General features: G+C 38.1%; 1 protein-coding gene across 3 annotated transcripts in view; it reads right to left on the reverse strand.

Annotated features, from left to right (window-relative positions):
* Nucleotides 1–8,786, reverse strand: part of CALU (calumenin) — a 32,174-nt gene extending 23,388 nt beyond the window's left edge. For 2 of the 3 annotated variants that reach the window (XM_074268000.1, XM_074267998.1), the window contains exon 1: nt 8,596–8,786. The gene's annotated coding sequence lies outside the window, so the exon portion shown is untranslated. Of the gene's footprint in view, nt 1–6,491; nt 6,678–8,595 lie in introns of those variants that run through there. The other variant, XM_074267999.1, reaches the window with a different exon arrangement.
* Between the last annotated feature and the right edge of the window lie 6,820 nt (nt 8,787–15,606).

Here is a 15,606-nt window from a genome sequence, read left to right on the forward strand (position 1 = left end):
CAAGTCCCCAGGATTATAAGGAAAAACACTTTCTAAACTTTAAAGTGAAATACAAAATATGACAATTAAGACTTACCTGGGGCAGCTATGATGTATACCAAAATAAAGAGCTCACAAACTTTGCATATGACTAAAACTGCTTTTAATGTGGCGGGAGAGGGCACAAATAGTGGAATCTCTTCCTAGATTTATTGTTCTCTATACTATTAGCATACATAAAGAAAATTCAGAATGACAGAAAGCTATTATGAACTGAGCAACTTAAAAATCCATATTTTCATAATCAAAACAATTTATACATTTGAAAAACATTAATACATATGTATACATGACATGGATTCAAGGACATCTTGGAATTAATATGGAACCTTCTCCCTCAACCCACCCCAGGGTTCCACAGGCTGGAGACTGGGAATGCTGAAAGAGTGCAAAGAGTTTGATGGTATGGTATTGAGTCAGAAGAGTATTCAAAAGACTGGCTTTTATGTGACTACGACTTTGGACTGTTTATATTAGCAAGTGTCACTTGCTGCCAGGTTCTTCATTTGAAAATGAGGTGAGAATAGAAATCAAATAAGATGATGCATAAAACATTCTTTGAACTATAAGGGTGGATATATGTGTGTGAAAGAGAGAGGAAAGAGGAGAGAAGAGGAAGGGGGGTGGAGAGAAAGACAGAGAGAGAATGAACAAAGACAAGAACACTCAGCCTCTCTTCTAATATGGCAACAGAATCACTTCCAAAGCAACTCAACTAATCAAGACAAGTTTTAAAAGAAATCATGACCCAAACCCAGTTTTCACAGAATACTGAAATTAAGTAAGAAAAGCATCAATTGGCCAGCAAGAATTCCACTTGTAGATTATTATACTGGAAGTTTTAGGAAGGGGAGATAAGAATATATAGTGCCAGGCACCTCTGCCAAGCACTTTATAAATTGTAACCATTTTACCATTGAGGAAACTGAAACAAAGAGAGATTAAGTGGCTTGTCCCCCCCACCCATGAAGTATTAAGTAGGAAGTAGTAAAGGGGTGACTCTTAATGAGAATCTAAAGAATTCTTTAAGGCCAGAAGGAAAAGGAGCTAAACATATTAGGCTAGGGTAGTTCTTGGCCAAAATTCTGTAGGGAGTATGAAGCCTTTGTAGGCTTCACCTTTACACCTTCTTCACCACCTTTACATCATCATCACCACCACCACCACCACCACCAGATGCAGGAAGCATGCTATAGCAGACACAGAAGACACTAAGGAAATCTAGTATTAAAGATTTCTTTTGAAGTTATAATAATAGTTAAATACAAAGTCATAGGAACAGGAAAAAAGAAATGCACTTTTATAGTTTTAGTTAAGATTGCTATCTGGGAAGCTAGGTGATGCAGTGGATAGAACACCAGTACTGAAGTGAGGAGGACCTGAGTTCAAATCTGGTCTTAGACATTTAACACTTCCTAGCTTCGTGACCCTGGGCAAGTCACTTAACCCCAACTTCCTCAGGGGAAAAAAAAAGATTGCCATCCATAGACTAGGCAACAATTTGAAATTGTTAGATACTAATAGCCCAAATGGGATTTGCTTCTGTTCTAAGAACGCCTCTTCCTCAAACCTTTCCCTCTTCCCTAATTTTCTTTTGTTAGAATGGAAACCTCTATGCTCTAAGCCTGGAAGAGGGAAAGTACTGCCTCCCTGACCAATACCTAAGCTTTCTGCTTATGGCATAATAATAAAAAGTGCCTGAGACCCTGCCCTTCATTCCACTATACTCATGAGCCTCTTAGGTAGTCACATTGCTCCTCTTGACTTCCCAGAGCTTTCTTCATGAAGTCTAATTAGAAGGATATTATTTTGTATCTGTTCCTAGAAGTATTACAGACTGCAGTTTCTTTAATAAGTGCTTCTTGATTAAGCAATTGCTGTGGCTAATTCTGGACGTTTATGTAGAGGACATAATTTATTTTGAAAGTAAAGTGTCATCCAGTTTTAGACCCCAACCCTCATTCTATCCACCTTTGGGAACCTGATCCTTAAGATATAAAGTTAAGAACTGGAAGTGGTCTCAGTTTATGCAGGCTGAGTTAGTTTGCCTTAAGAGAGTGGGGAGGAACACTAAGAAGTGTTACTTAGGTTTGGCTTGCTTGCTCAGAGACATAAAAGGTCTAATCTATGAGAAGTTAATGTCTGAGGTTTTAGCAGAATACCCATTGAACCAAGGAAACAATAACCTTCTGACTTTAGGAATTGTAGCTTTTTAATCCTTTTTAGTCATGCCATTTCACCGCAATTTATGCAATTTAGAACTAGTGCTTCACTGTAAACTTGAGTTTGAATCACTGGAGTGGATCATATGATTTAGAAAACCATTGTGCTCTGCTGTATTTTTATTATTTTGTTAAATATTTTCCAATTACATTTTAATCTGATTCAGGTCACTGACTGCCTGACATCTCTAGAGTAGAACATGGAGGTTTGGAACTTAGAACTTGTTGAATGAACCCTGTCTTGAAACATGGTACAGTGGGGTAAAAGCACTAAATTTTGGGGTCAGAGAATGTGGTTTCAAATTCAAGTCTTGACAATAATTTGTCATGTAAGCCTGACATTTATTGGCTTTGGTTGGTTTCCTCATCTGTAAAGTAAGTGATATAGGGTGAGTGGTCTAGATGACCTTTAAGATTCCTTTCAGCTCTGTACAAAGCACTGCTATGATTGTTAAAAAGACTCTCCCCATCTCCTTTATAGATCTAGCACATTTTCCCACAAATTTACTGATGTGAGTTTTTTACTCCCATCTAAATTCTTTTAAGCTCTCCCTATTCATGGATCACTTCATCTGGGCAAAAAGAGAATCATACCCTAACCCACCACCTCTCACCATCCTGAAAATCTCTCAATGAAAAATAATATCAAAAAGTAATTCTTTTCTTAAAGTATGCTAAGATGTATAATAAAAAGTATGGCAAATTTGTCACATTTGAAAAATAATACCAATCCATGAACTAGAGACTAGGAAAACCCCATGAATTAATTGGTAGTTCTTAAGATTATATTTAAAGTATCCCTGCTCTGAGGAACATATTAAATATAGAAGAGGACATAGAAAATGTGGGAAAATTCAAGCAATAATAATTCACGTTTATATAGTAAGCTACAATATTTATCAAACACTTCCTTCACAATACCACATATAGGGTAAATAGTGCTTTATCTTCATTCTTGTCCAAGCTAATAAAAGTTTTAAAGCTAGATTTCTGCTGACAAATATACAGTCATTTTCATCATACCACTCTCTCTAAGTCATACTTTTCTATTATATTCAGTTGTCGTTCAGTAGTTTTTCAGTCCTGTACAATTCTTCATGGCACCATTTGGGATTTTCTTGGCAAAGATACAGGGAATGCTTTGCCATTTCCTTTTCAAGATCATTTTACAGATGAGGAAACTGAGACTAATAGGCTTAAATGATTTGCCCAGAGTCACACTACTGAAGTGTCTGAGACCAGATTTTGAACTCAGGAAAATAACTCTTCCCGATTCTAGGCTATACAACTTAGGTGCCTTTAGTATATTATTAGTAATAGTCAAATTTTTTTATTTCCACAAACTGTTTCAAAGCTGTTAAGTGAAAAAGATTAATGAATTGTGACATGAAGTTCTATTTATAACAAAATTCTAGGAATTCACTTTCCTTAAAAAAAAAAAAAAAAAAAAATCTAAATTATCCTCTTCACTCCCACTTAATCTGGTCAGTTTGGGCAAAAGGTTATTTGTTGATAGAATGAGACCAACTGTGAAGAAGTATAGTCAGTCAGAATATAATTTGACCAAACCCCAGTAACTGAAGAGGGAAATGGTAAACCACTCTAGTTATTTGCCAAGAAAACCTCATGAACAATATTAATATGAAAAAAGAGATGACACAGAAGAATGAACTGAACCAGAAACCCCTCCCTCCCCCTCAGAAGATGTTCAATATTCAACAGAGGAAGAAGGGAGGACAACTACAAGTAGCTCCAGTACTAATGAAGCATCTGGGCCAAAGGTGAAAGGAAGTTCAGCTGTGGTGACAAAAGGAGTATAATGCTGTAAAGATATAGTGTTGTGGAAACAACATGAACTTGGACAAACTTCAAGAGATAGTGGAGAACTGAAGGACTTGGAGTGCTATGGTTCATGGGGTAACAAGTCAAACACAAGCTACCAAAAAAACCCCAAACCTCAATAATACATTCTAATTACTATTAAAATTTTATTTTTAAATTCAATTTTATTTTCAACATCTAATTTCTCTCCCTCTTCCCCCTCCCAAAAAAAGCCTTCTGCACTCTCAGACTGATACTTCTCTATCTGAAGTTTCATCATGCATCTTCTGGAATCACAATTAGTTATTGTTATCTTTCAAGGATGTTTGTTTTTTATAATATCATTGTTACTGTATTAAATGTTCTGCTCACTTTACTTTGCAACAATTCATAAAAGTCTTCCTTGATTCTTGGAAATTCATCATTTCTTTTAGTATAATGGGATTCTCACTCATACACCACAGCTTGTTTGGCTACTCCCCTAATTGATGGGTACCTCCTCTCTTTCCAATTCTTTTTCACCTCAAAAAGAGCTGCTATACTTTTGTGTATGAGTCCTTTCTTTTTTTGATCTCTTGGAAGGTAAAGATCTAGTAATGATATTGTTAGGTGAAAAGGTATATACAATATAATAGCTTTTTGATTCAAGAATTTTCTAAGGAACTTTGATGAACAAAATTATTCTGATTCTAATGTTCAGCAATAAATCATGGAAGTGATTTCCTCCTTCCTGAGCTAAATTGGGAAAGGAAAAGATTTCCATGATTAGTAAAAGGGCCTTATTGCATAAAAGTAGTCAATTCAAGCCAAATCAATGAATAAGTGGATTCCAGTAACTTTTCCAAACTAAAATAAGCCCAAGATAAATGTTATTAAGTCAAATTCATCCCATTATCTAAAATACAAGATCTTCATTTAAAAGGCACTTTTATGAGAATCCATCATCCCCCCCCCTTTAACAAAGGTTGGCCCTTTCAGTCATCACCTAGAGGAGCAACTACCATTATCAACACCAACCAACAATCAAATACCTTCTGCCAGAGCAGGTAAATTATCTTAGCCAAAGCAACAAGATGCTAACTGTAAGTCAAACCATTGCTAACCAACTCAATAACAACTACTTCTCATATCTAGGCAGTGTGGTGGCACTTTAGATGGTCCAGCATTTCTCTGACAGATTTTTTTTTTTTCTCACCCAAAACATGAGGATGTTTTACCTAAAGGATACAAGTGCCTCCAGGACTCAATTGGCCCATGTGATTTATCCCTTCAGTAACTACAGCTTCCTTTCCCCTTCATTTCAGAAGCAGCTCCTGTGGGACAACAAATAGAGCACTGGGACTGGAGTCATTAAGTCCTAGATTCAAATCCAGCCTCACAAACTTGCTGTGTGACCCTTGGCAAATCACTTAACCTGTTTGTCTCAGTTTCCTCAACTTTAATATGGGGATAAATAGCACTTACTTTGCAAGGGTGTTGAGGATTAAATGATGTGATATTTGTAACATGTTTATCATAGAGTCTGGAACATGGTAGGCACTTAAATGATACTTAAAATGTCTTTTCTTTTCTTCCTAGCCTTACTCTAGTCAACATGGAGTGGGGAAGTACAAGAATACTTTTGTTGCATATCTTTGCTGTGTGTGTGTCAAAACAAATTTGTGTTCAACATTTAATGACTTCCAAGGGTCTCATTTCATCTTAGCATCTCAGTGTTGATGTTACAAGCCAATAGTGGCCATACTCCTAACCAAGAAGCCCTCATTCAAATGAAGAAACCTCCTATTTCTGTCACCATCCGTAAACCCAAGGATCCTGAATACAGCAGATAAAGCTATAGATTTGATATAATTAATGGAAATAACACTAAAGACACATTGCCATCTGCCTTGCTATTGTAGTCTAAGGAACACTATAATTTTTCATCTGCCCTACAGCTGAAATTTCCCCTATGTGTTATCTTCTATTAAAATTAATCCCTTGAGAGTAGGGATTGTTTTTCTATTTGCAATCCCAATGTTTAACACTGTGTTCTACACATACTAAGTGCTTAATAAATGCTTTTTCACTGAAGAAAAAAAAAAAAAGCCTCTGATCCAACAGTAGTGTTACCTATTTACTTCAGGGATTCTGAAATCTAGGGTCCTTAAGTTTGTTTAAATATTTTGTTGACTATTTCAATATAATTAGCTTCTTTATAGTCTATATATGCATTTAAAAACATTGTAAGAAGTGAATCATAGATTTTATCATTGTCAAAAGGTTCCACATAACACAAAAAAAGTTAATAACCCATTACCACTTTCACTGTTTATGATCATGGACATACATAAAATGCAAATTGGATGTAAGAGTATAAAGCATATTAACAAAACAGTAAAAAGTTAATAAAACAGGCCAGACAATGACTGAATCCATGACTCTGTAATCATTAGTATGATGCTTTGAAATAAATGACAATATAAAAATTCACATCAAAAAAAATTCTAGAAAAAATTTTTTTCTCCATCAGCTAAATATATAACTTTACATTATAGGAATAGCTAAACAAAAATATCAATTAACAAGAGGTAGAAAAAATAATTTAGGTTCAAACAATACTATATGATGATCAATTCTGATGGATGTGACCCTCTTCAACAATGAGATGAATCAAATCAGTTCCAATAAAACAGTAATGAACTGAACCAGCTACACCCAGCGAAAGAACTCTGGGAGATGACTATGAACCACTACACAGAATTCCCAATCCCTCTGTTTTTGTCCACCTGCATTTTGGATTTAATTCACTGACTAATTGTACTAATTGTACACCATTTCAAAGTCCAATTCTTTTTGTACAGCAAAATAACTGTATGGACATGTATACACATATTATATTTAACTTATACCTGCCATCTGGAAGAAGGGGTGGGGAAAAGGAGGGGAAAAATTAGAACAAAAAGTTTTGTAATTGTCAATGCTGAAAAATCACCCATGCATATATCTGGTAAATAAAAAGCTATAATTAAAAAATAATAATTTAGGTTCAAAAAATTCTTGTGACCTTGGAAACTGACATTTAATTCTCCTTACTATAATTCCAAATGACAAATATTTGTCAACAAAGAATTTTAAGAACCTGAGTGGTATTTTTTAAATACTAAGCTGATCATGAAGCTTGCTGTGATCATTTTAATTCAAAATAATCTCCCTGTCTTCTAAAGTCTTATAGAACCTTTAACTGTCGATAGCACTTTTTAAAAATTACCTACTACTGTGAAGTGTGGTTATGTTTATATGTACATATTTTATCTCCTATATTAGATTGCATACAAAGACCAAGAACCAGCTTTAGATACTGATTTCCTAACTCTGAGCAAATTACTCAGTCCTAGGCAATTCTCTCTGGATATAGACTGAAAAGCAGCTCCATACATAAGAGGGAGATTCCTCGGGTGGGGTAAAGTTTTTTTAAGTGAATAAAATTGGAGGGGGGAGGAATCCTTTCACATGCCTCATCTTATATGAGTCTCAAATCAACCCAGTGGAGTAGGTTATACAGACAGTAATACCTGTATTACTACTTATGTGTCTCAATTTATTTTACTTGTGTTTTATATACTTACATGTCACTTTTATATATTTATGTAAACAAATCATATATATTTATATATGCCAATTTATTACGTCACATATTTACATGTCTCAATTCATAGGGATTTATACACTTCACAGATACACACTTACGTAACTTAGACATTCCAGTTTTACAGATGACGAAATCGTACTTAGGATTACGTAGTTACCCTGGACCAGCCGCCCCTCCTTAAGGGAATTCCGTTCGCTTTTCGGAGAAAGGGAAGGGGCGGGGGTCCCTTGGGTTTCTTTCAGCCCTAACGCTCTCAGATCTCGGGACCCTACCTCAGACCCATTAGCACCTCGTCAGAAGCTAGTTTCAAGGTCAGGTCTTTCCTGACTCCCACCTCCGCACGCCTTACACTTTTTTCCACTCTCCTGCTTCACTTTCATTGATTTAAAAAGGAGCCGGGATGGCCCGGCCCGTGCAGGGTCTCTCCCACCTGTGGACTGGCGCTTCGGGATCCACGGGAGGCAGGCAGAGCTCAGGCCGGCGTCAGTGGCCGGCCACTCCGGCACGGCTGAGCCCGAGGGCCGCGCCAGACCAGGGTGTCCCCACAGCCTGGGGCCCTTCCTGGGCCGGAGCTGTTCGGAAAGCGTCGGCTTTACGGCCACGGACTAGTGCCTCCCGTCCTCACCCGGACGGTGGCGGGGAATCTGTCTCCGGCTAAGCGGGGGCCGGGCAGCTTTGCCAACCAGAAGTGCCCTGCTCCCTTCTCCCCCTCCGACTCCGCCATAAATGACCCCAGCCAGTGCTTCCAGGCAGGCCGCCCCCCGTGCTCTCCGAGCCGGCCTCGGCAAGGAGGGGTCCCAGGCAGCCCGGGCGGCTTCGGAACTCCTGGGCCCAGGGCTCGGCGAGCGCTCCGGGGAGGGAGGGGGACCGGGGCACACTTACCACGCCGACAGGAGTGGGGCAAGGCTGCGGGAAGAGAAGAGTCTCAGAGAGACCGTCCGTTACCGGGACAGCCACAGCCTCTGCAGCCGCCGCCTCACTCGGACCGGTTCGCCTCACGCGCGCACGCACCACCCAACCGGAAGCGGCCGCACGCACCGCCCTCGTCCGCGCTGCCGGCTCCCTCAGGACCAATCCTCGGAGAGCCCGCCTCCGACGCCCGGCCTCCTCGGGCGGCCATTGGTCCGATGGGCACGTAGTTCCTATTGGTCGAAAAGCGCCACGTCCCCACGAGCCCGCGGAGTGGCGTGGACTGGATTCCCGCCCAACCGCCTTCTCTGGAACCCAGTCCTCCCCACAGGCCGCCCGTTGCCCCTCGGTTCGCTCCCTCACGAGCCGGGCCACCAGGGTCTTTGCGTGGACATCCTCGTTCTCCCCCTCTCCCACCCCATATGCGCTTTAAGAGATGATAAATCTCAGCAACAAGTAGCTGTTGATAGTTCTTTCCCGCTCCGGTGCCGCCCGCTTTAGTCGTTTTCAGTCAAGGTGCCCCCTCATCGTGACCCCATTTAGGATTTTCTTCTTGTTAGCCATTTCCTTCTCCAACTCATCTTACAAATGAGGAAACTGAGCGAGGGGCTTAGGATCATACCGCTCCTGAGTGCCGGAGTTTGGATTTGAACTCGGGACCTCCAGACTCCAGGGCCAGCTTTCTATATTTACTGTCGCACCCAGCTCCCATTTTACAGGTGATAAGACTGAGGCTTAGTGAGAGCGATTCGAACCTAGGTCCTTCCACCCCAAATCTAGCACCCTTGCTTTGCTTCGAATTTTCACCTCATTGCACATCCAAGACCCAAGAGGTGCATGACCCCTACTTTAATTTATTCCATTAAGTTCGGGAAGAATTTATTGCATACTTTCAAAAAGTATTCAGTTCAATGAGTGCTTATTGATTCACAATTTCGTTGCAAATCCACGACCTGAAACATGTTCATTTTAATTTGATTCTGCTAAGTTTAGGAAATGTGTATTGAATACTTGGCCCAGCAAGAAAAAATGGGGGAGAGGAGGGTAGAAGGAGGGAAACTAAGAATTAGTGCAGATTGGAACGGAACCTTACAATTTTGAGATTTTAAAATTCTGGGAAATAAATGCCTGTTGACTAATTGATGTACATTCATAGGAGCTTAAAATTTATTTCAGACAGGGTATGTGAAAAAGGTTCCTCAGCCTTCTGACCCATCATTTGAGGCTGTGGGGATGAAGCTGACTGGGATCTCAAAAGCTAAGTCAGCAGAATGCAAGTTTAAGAAGTTTTGCTCAGGCCTGGGAACAAAAGACCAGGCTAGCTAAGTTCAGAGTTCTTCAGTGCAAGGTTATGGTTTTTTTGGGGTTTGGGGTTTTTTTTTTGGCCCTATGAACTCATGTCAGTCAAGGGCAAAACTTATGAATACCATATTCACAGTCTTGACTCAACAGAAGTGGAACAGAAACAAAAGAAATAGCTGGATCGTTGTTTAGCTCTTTACTGAATATAAGGAGTATGTGCTCTGATTTTTAAATCTTTGTAACTTTCCTTTGTTGTAGTTTACCCCTGGAGTTAGCAGTAATAAAAATTAAAATAAAACAAATCCAAAAAAAAACCAAAAAACAAAAGAAAAAACAAAAAACATGCCACCTTGAAAAAAACCTAACAAAGATGCAATATACATATTTACACTTCCTTCCTCTCTCTGGCACCTCCTCTCCCCAGATTACAAGATGGGATCAAAGTTGGAAACTCAATGTAACTTTTCCTTTTTTGTTTATCTCTACCTGTTATTGCTTTTTGCCTGTAATAGCAATAAATACCCATAGAAAATTTAAGATTAGGCAGCTTCTTGCCCTTCCAAATAAGACCTAATTAAGAAGAACTTTGGATAGAGAATGAAGGAACAAGTAAAAACTAAGAGAAAACAGACAGGCTCTGTGCCCCAGTACTTGAATATATTTTCTTTAAAAAATTGGGAATCCACTGTATTTTTAAAGTATTTCCAGATGTTCAACACTGACAAGACAATCCTCTATTCCTCTTCAAGCGCCCCTCTCCAAGCTCTCCGCTCCAATGCAAAGGTGAGAGATACATGCAGCAAATCCAGGAATTCATAAAAAAGAAAACTACAGCGATCTTTTGTCATCAAAGAAGGAAGCTCTTGAATAGGACCCTGAAGAAATTTAAGAACAATTTCCACACATATTTATTGAATATCCACTGTGATAAGAATGCTGCTTCTAGGAAAGATACTTCATTTGGGTAAAGGATGGGAGTTGCTTTCCTAAAGGAGCTAACAATCAGGTAAATATGTATATATATGATACATATACAAATTATATAATAATATTTGGATAGAAGAGATGTGTAAGCAAATTAGTATGCAAAGTCCATGATAGGAATTTTCAACTGGGAGAATTAGGATAAGCTTCCTGAAGAAGTTGGCATGTGAATTGAGTTTGGGGGTAGGACACCATTTCAAGAATAAGGAAAAGCATGAAGAACAACATGAAATTTCAAAAGTTAGGATGCTTGCTTTATTTTTTTTTCCTTTAAAAACATATTATATAAAATAATTATATGTTAACCATTAGATGAAATGGCTCTCTAAGGGAAAGAAAAAATACTAGGAAAAACTTTAGGGATGTATTTAAAAAAAAAAAAGATAACAAAAATCTATTTTTTGTTTTTTTTAAAAGAAAGTATAGGGTGTTTACAGGGGATGGACAAATAGTCCAGATATATTGGAACACAGAATATGTGGAAGGAAATAGCATGAAATAAAACCTGAAATAGGAAGTTGGTTCTAGAATGTGGAGGACATTGAATGATCGTCAAAGAAGTCAGTATGCAGTACTTCTTACATTCACTTGGACCAGTAAAACCTGTTTACATCAACTCCAGATTTTTATCTTGGAGAAAGAGAGAAAAATCATTAAGATGTGCTTTCATAACTGTGAATTGGAGGTCTTTTATAGGACTAATTACCTTCTTAGACCTCATGTAGATTCAGTGATAGCCTGTTATGCTTCAACTTCTACCATTATCTCAAAAATTGAGTGCCCTCTGGGGAGCTAAGTTCGAACCCCAAACATGATGGCCTTTTCTTGTCCCTTATCACATCTTGATGACAGTCATCTCACAACTGTGCTCATCATTACTGATCCAGAATAGCTGGGCTGAGAGTTGGGGAAAGAGTTCAGTGATACTATATTTGTTTGTATTGATGGAATGTGGTATTCTAAAATGAATATTGGCTTAAAAATCAGAAACTGGTTCAAATCTCAGCTGGTCATCTTTCTAGAGCCTCATCTTTTAAAATAAGGAAATTCTCTAAAGACCTTTTCAGTTTTAAATCTATGATCATGACTACAGTTTTTCTAGCAAAGTGATTTTAGTGAATCAACAAGCATTTATTAAGCACCTACTATGTTGTTAGGCTTTATGCTAGGGATACAAATAAACAAAACAATTCCATTTCACTAGGACAACTCCCAACCTGCTGAAGGAGAAAATAAGGAAATAGAAATATATACAATGTAAATATAAAGAGAATACAAAGCAGTTCTGTGAAGAGGGAAGGGTCTAGCAGTGGAGGAGAACATAATAGGTTTTTCTAATAAGGTGGTGCTTGTTCTGCCTTTTAGTGGAAGAGAGGGATTCTGTAAGATGGATATGAGTAGGTGTGCATCCCAGGTTTGAGTACAAAGACTCGGAGACAGAATTTGGTTTGTCCTCTATGGGAATGAAGAAAAGTCCAGTTTGGGAGGGGAAACAATACAATAAGGGTTGGAGCCAAATTGTAAAGTGCTTCCAAAGCTAAACATAGGAATTTCTATTTGATACATGATAGGAAGTAGCTGGAGTTGGGCAGTGATGTGATGGTATCTGTGCTTAAGAAAAATCACTTTGGCAGCATTGTAGAAAGCAGACCAAAGTGGGTAGAGACTTGAGGCAGAGTGACCAAAGAGGAAGCCATTCAAATAATCTAAATGAGAGGCAATAAAAATGTTTGTGGCAGCCCTTTTTGTAGTGGCTAGAAACTGGAAAATGAACGGATGCCCATCAATTGGAGAATAGTTGGGTAAATTATGGTATATGAATGTTATAGAATATTGTTGTGTAAGAAATGACCAATAGGATGAATACAGAGAGTCTTGGAGAGACTTACATCAACTGATGCTGAGTGAAACAAGCAGAACTAGGAAATCATTATATACTTCAACAATGATACTGTATGAGGATGTATTCTGATGGAAGTAGACATAGAGAAGAGCTAATCTAATTCCAATTGATCAATGATGGACAGAATCAGCTACACCCAGAAAAGGAACACTGGGAAATGAGTGTAAACTGTTAGCATTTTTTTGTTTTTCTCCCCAGATTATTTTTACCCTTCCGAATCCAATTCTTCCTTTGCAACAACAACCAAAAAATTCGGTTCTGCACATATATATTGTACCTACGATATACTATAAGATATTTAATATATATGGGAATGCCTGCCATTTGGGAGAGGGGGTAGAGGGAAGGAGGGGAAAAATTCGGAAGAGTAGGGAGTACAAGGGATAATGTTGTAAAAAAAATTACCTATGCATATGTACTGTCAAAAAAAGTTATAATTATGAAATTAATTTTTTAAAAAGAGTAAAAAAATAAAACTAAATGAGAGGCAATAAAAGTCTGAACTAAAGTGGAAAGAAGGAATTGTATTAGAGAACAGGTGTAGAGGTAGAAAAGATCTGGCAACTGTGACTGGCTATGTGAAGTGAGAGTAAGTGAAATCCAGCTGTCAATGTTACAAACCTGGGAAATTAAAACATGGTGGTGGTTCCCTTCACAAAAGAAGTTTGGCAATTTGCCTTTCCCTTTTATTTCTGTATCCCCCCTCTCCCTCTTTACCTCTTCTCAGCTATTGCCCTCCAAAATTCTATTCTCTGTCTATACTTGTCAATTTCTTACCTCCTGTTTTGAATCCTCATTTGTTTTAAACTAAAAATATTTGTTTTTAGGGGGGTTGTAGGGTTTTTCTTTTTTGCAATAGTGGAGGAGGTAATACCTAGGAAGATAAAAGTATAAAATAACAAAAAAAAAAAAAAAAAAAAAAAAAGACAGTCATCAAAGCATCTTTTTAAAAAAAAAAAGAAATGGAAGGGGCAGCTAGGTGGCGCAGTGGACAGAGTACCATCCTTGAATTCAGGAGGACCGGAGTTCTAATCTTGTCTCAGACACTTAACACTTCCTAGCTGTGTGATCCTGGGCAAGTCACTTAAACCCCAGCCTCAGAAAGGAAAAAAAAAAAAAAAAATTGAAAAAAAAGGAAGGTCAGAAGCAACCACAGACAGGCATGACAGCTTTGAAATTATTGTTTAAATTTATTATATATTTAAAAGGAAAAGTAAGTTGTTCCTAATAGATATCTGTAGTTTTTTGTATGGTCTTTTTCCTGTTCTATTATGTATACAGAAATGCTCATCTTATTTTATGTTAACTTCAGAATAAAAATAGAATTTACCAAAAAATGGATAAAGAATCATGGTAGGGATTTAAAGAAGATTACTCAGTAATTGCTATGATGATTAAATTTAAAACAATTTAAATGTAATTATTTACAAAATAAATTTGGCTTCTTCCTTCCCCTTTCTCCTACCCTTCTATCTCTTCCCCCCCCCCCCCCATCTTTAGACCTCCATCTTCCTGTGAATTCTAACTAGGGAAAGAATGAAAACAAGAGAAAATTACTAGGGGCCCAGAACAGAGAATTAAATTACAGGATGACCACCTAATTCTGATTTTCACCTCTCAGTCTTACAGCTAGGAGCCTGGAAGTTGATTGTACTTGTAGAAAGTCCAGGTGTCTTGGATTTCTGTGAGTGCATTTCCCTGTAAGGGTATTCCTGTTTCACTCAGTGGGGCTAGAGTGTATAAAATTGATCTGTGTTTTCTACATGATTTAATAAAAGTCAGGGGAGGGGCAGCCCAGAAGTCAGGAGGACCTGAGTTCGAATTTGTCCTCAGAAACATAACACCTTCCTACCTGTGTGGTCTGGGTAAGTCACTTAACCCCAATTGCCTTAGCAAAAACAAAAATAAAATAAAAGTCAGGAGAGAGCACTGGACACTCAGCATCTTCTTAGTCCTCTGAGTTGTAGTCTTAGGCAAGTTGAAGATAGGCAAGATAACTGGAAGAATTTCCTCAACCAGCAGGATTACAGCTGAGTAACTTCTCTGAGAGGAAAGATTATGAAGCAACCCTAGCTTTTCTTTGCCATTTCCCCCCACATCCATAATGCAATTCCATATAGAGAGCAAAATACTAAAAATTGTATATTTTAAGTGGTAGGTAGAATGAAGGGAAGAAGTTGAATGAATTATTCTGTTTTGTGTTTAATTCAGATAGAATTCACTTAAAAGTGAATAGTCTAAGGTCAGTCAGAGAGAAGTGAATTAAGCCCTAAGTTTTCTGATTTTCCCAATTTACAGTCTTATTATAATGTGTCAAAATTATTTTATGTTTGTTGGTGTTTCCATAGATATACCTTAGGTGACTTTAATATAACTTTAACTTTTCATTTAGATTTTGAACTGTGCAACTCTGAGTTGGACAGTTTGGTCCCTTTAGGCTTTGGAACAATTCCCTCTCTCCTCCCCCATTTCCTGTGCTTTTCCTAAGACAATTGCCGTTAAGTCCTGAAGTTTATTAGCTAATTCAAGAGGCAAAGAGATGTAATAGAAAGATTATAGACTTGAATTCAGGCAGCCCTAAGGCAGATCGACATACTTGAGCTTTTTCAGTCCATTTCATCATCTTAAAGAAAAGGGCCATAAAGACAACTGCTGTACCTGCCTCATGGGTCTGTTGTAGTGCTCACATAACAATATATGTAAAACAAAAATTTACCTATCTGCCTTTTAAAAAAATTCCCTCCCCCCCCCTTTTTTTTTCAAGATATCTGGCAAAAATTAGATGGTCTGTATTG

This window comes from Sminthopsis crassicaudata, chromosome 5 (assembly GCF_048593235.1).
Source record: "Sminthopsis crassicaudata isolate SCR6 chromosome 5, ASM4859323v1, whole genome shotgun sequence".
NCBI lineage: Eukaryota > Metazoa > Chordata > Mammalia > Dasyuromorphia > Dasyuridae > Sminthopsis > Sminthopsis crassicaudata.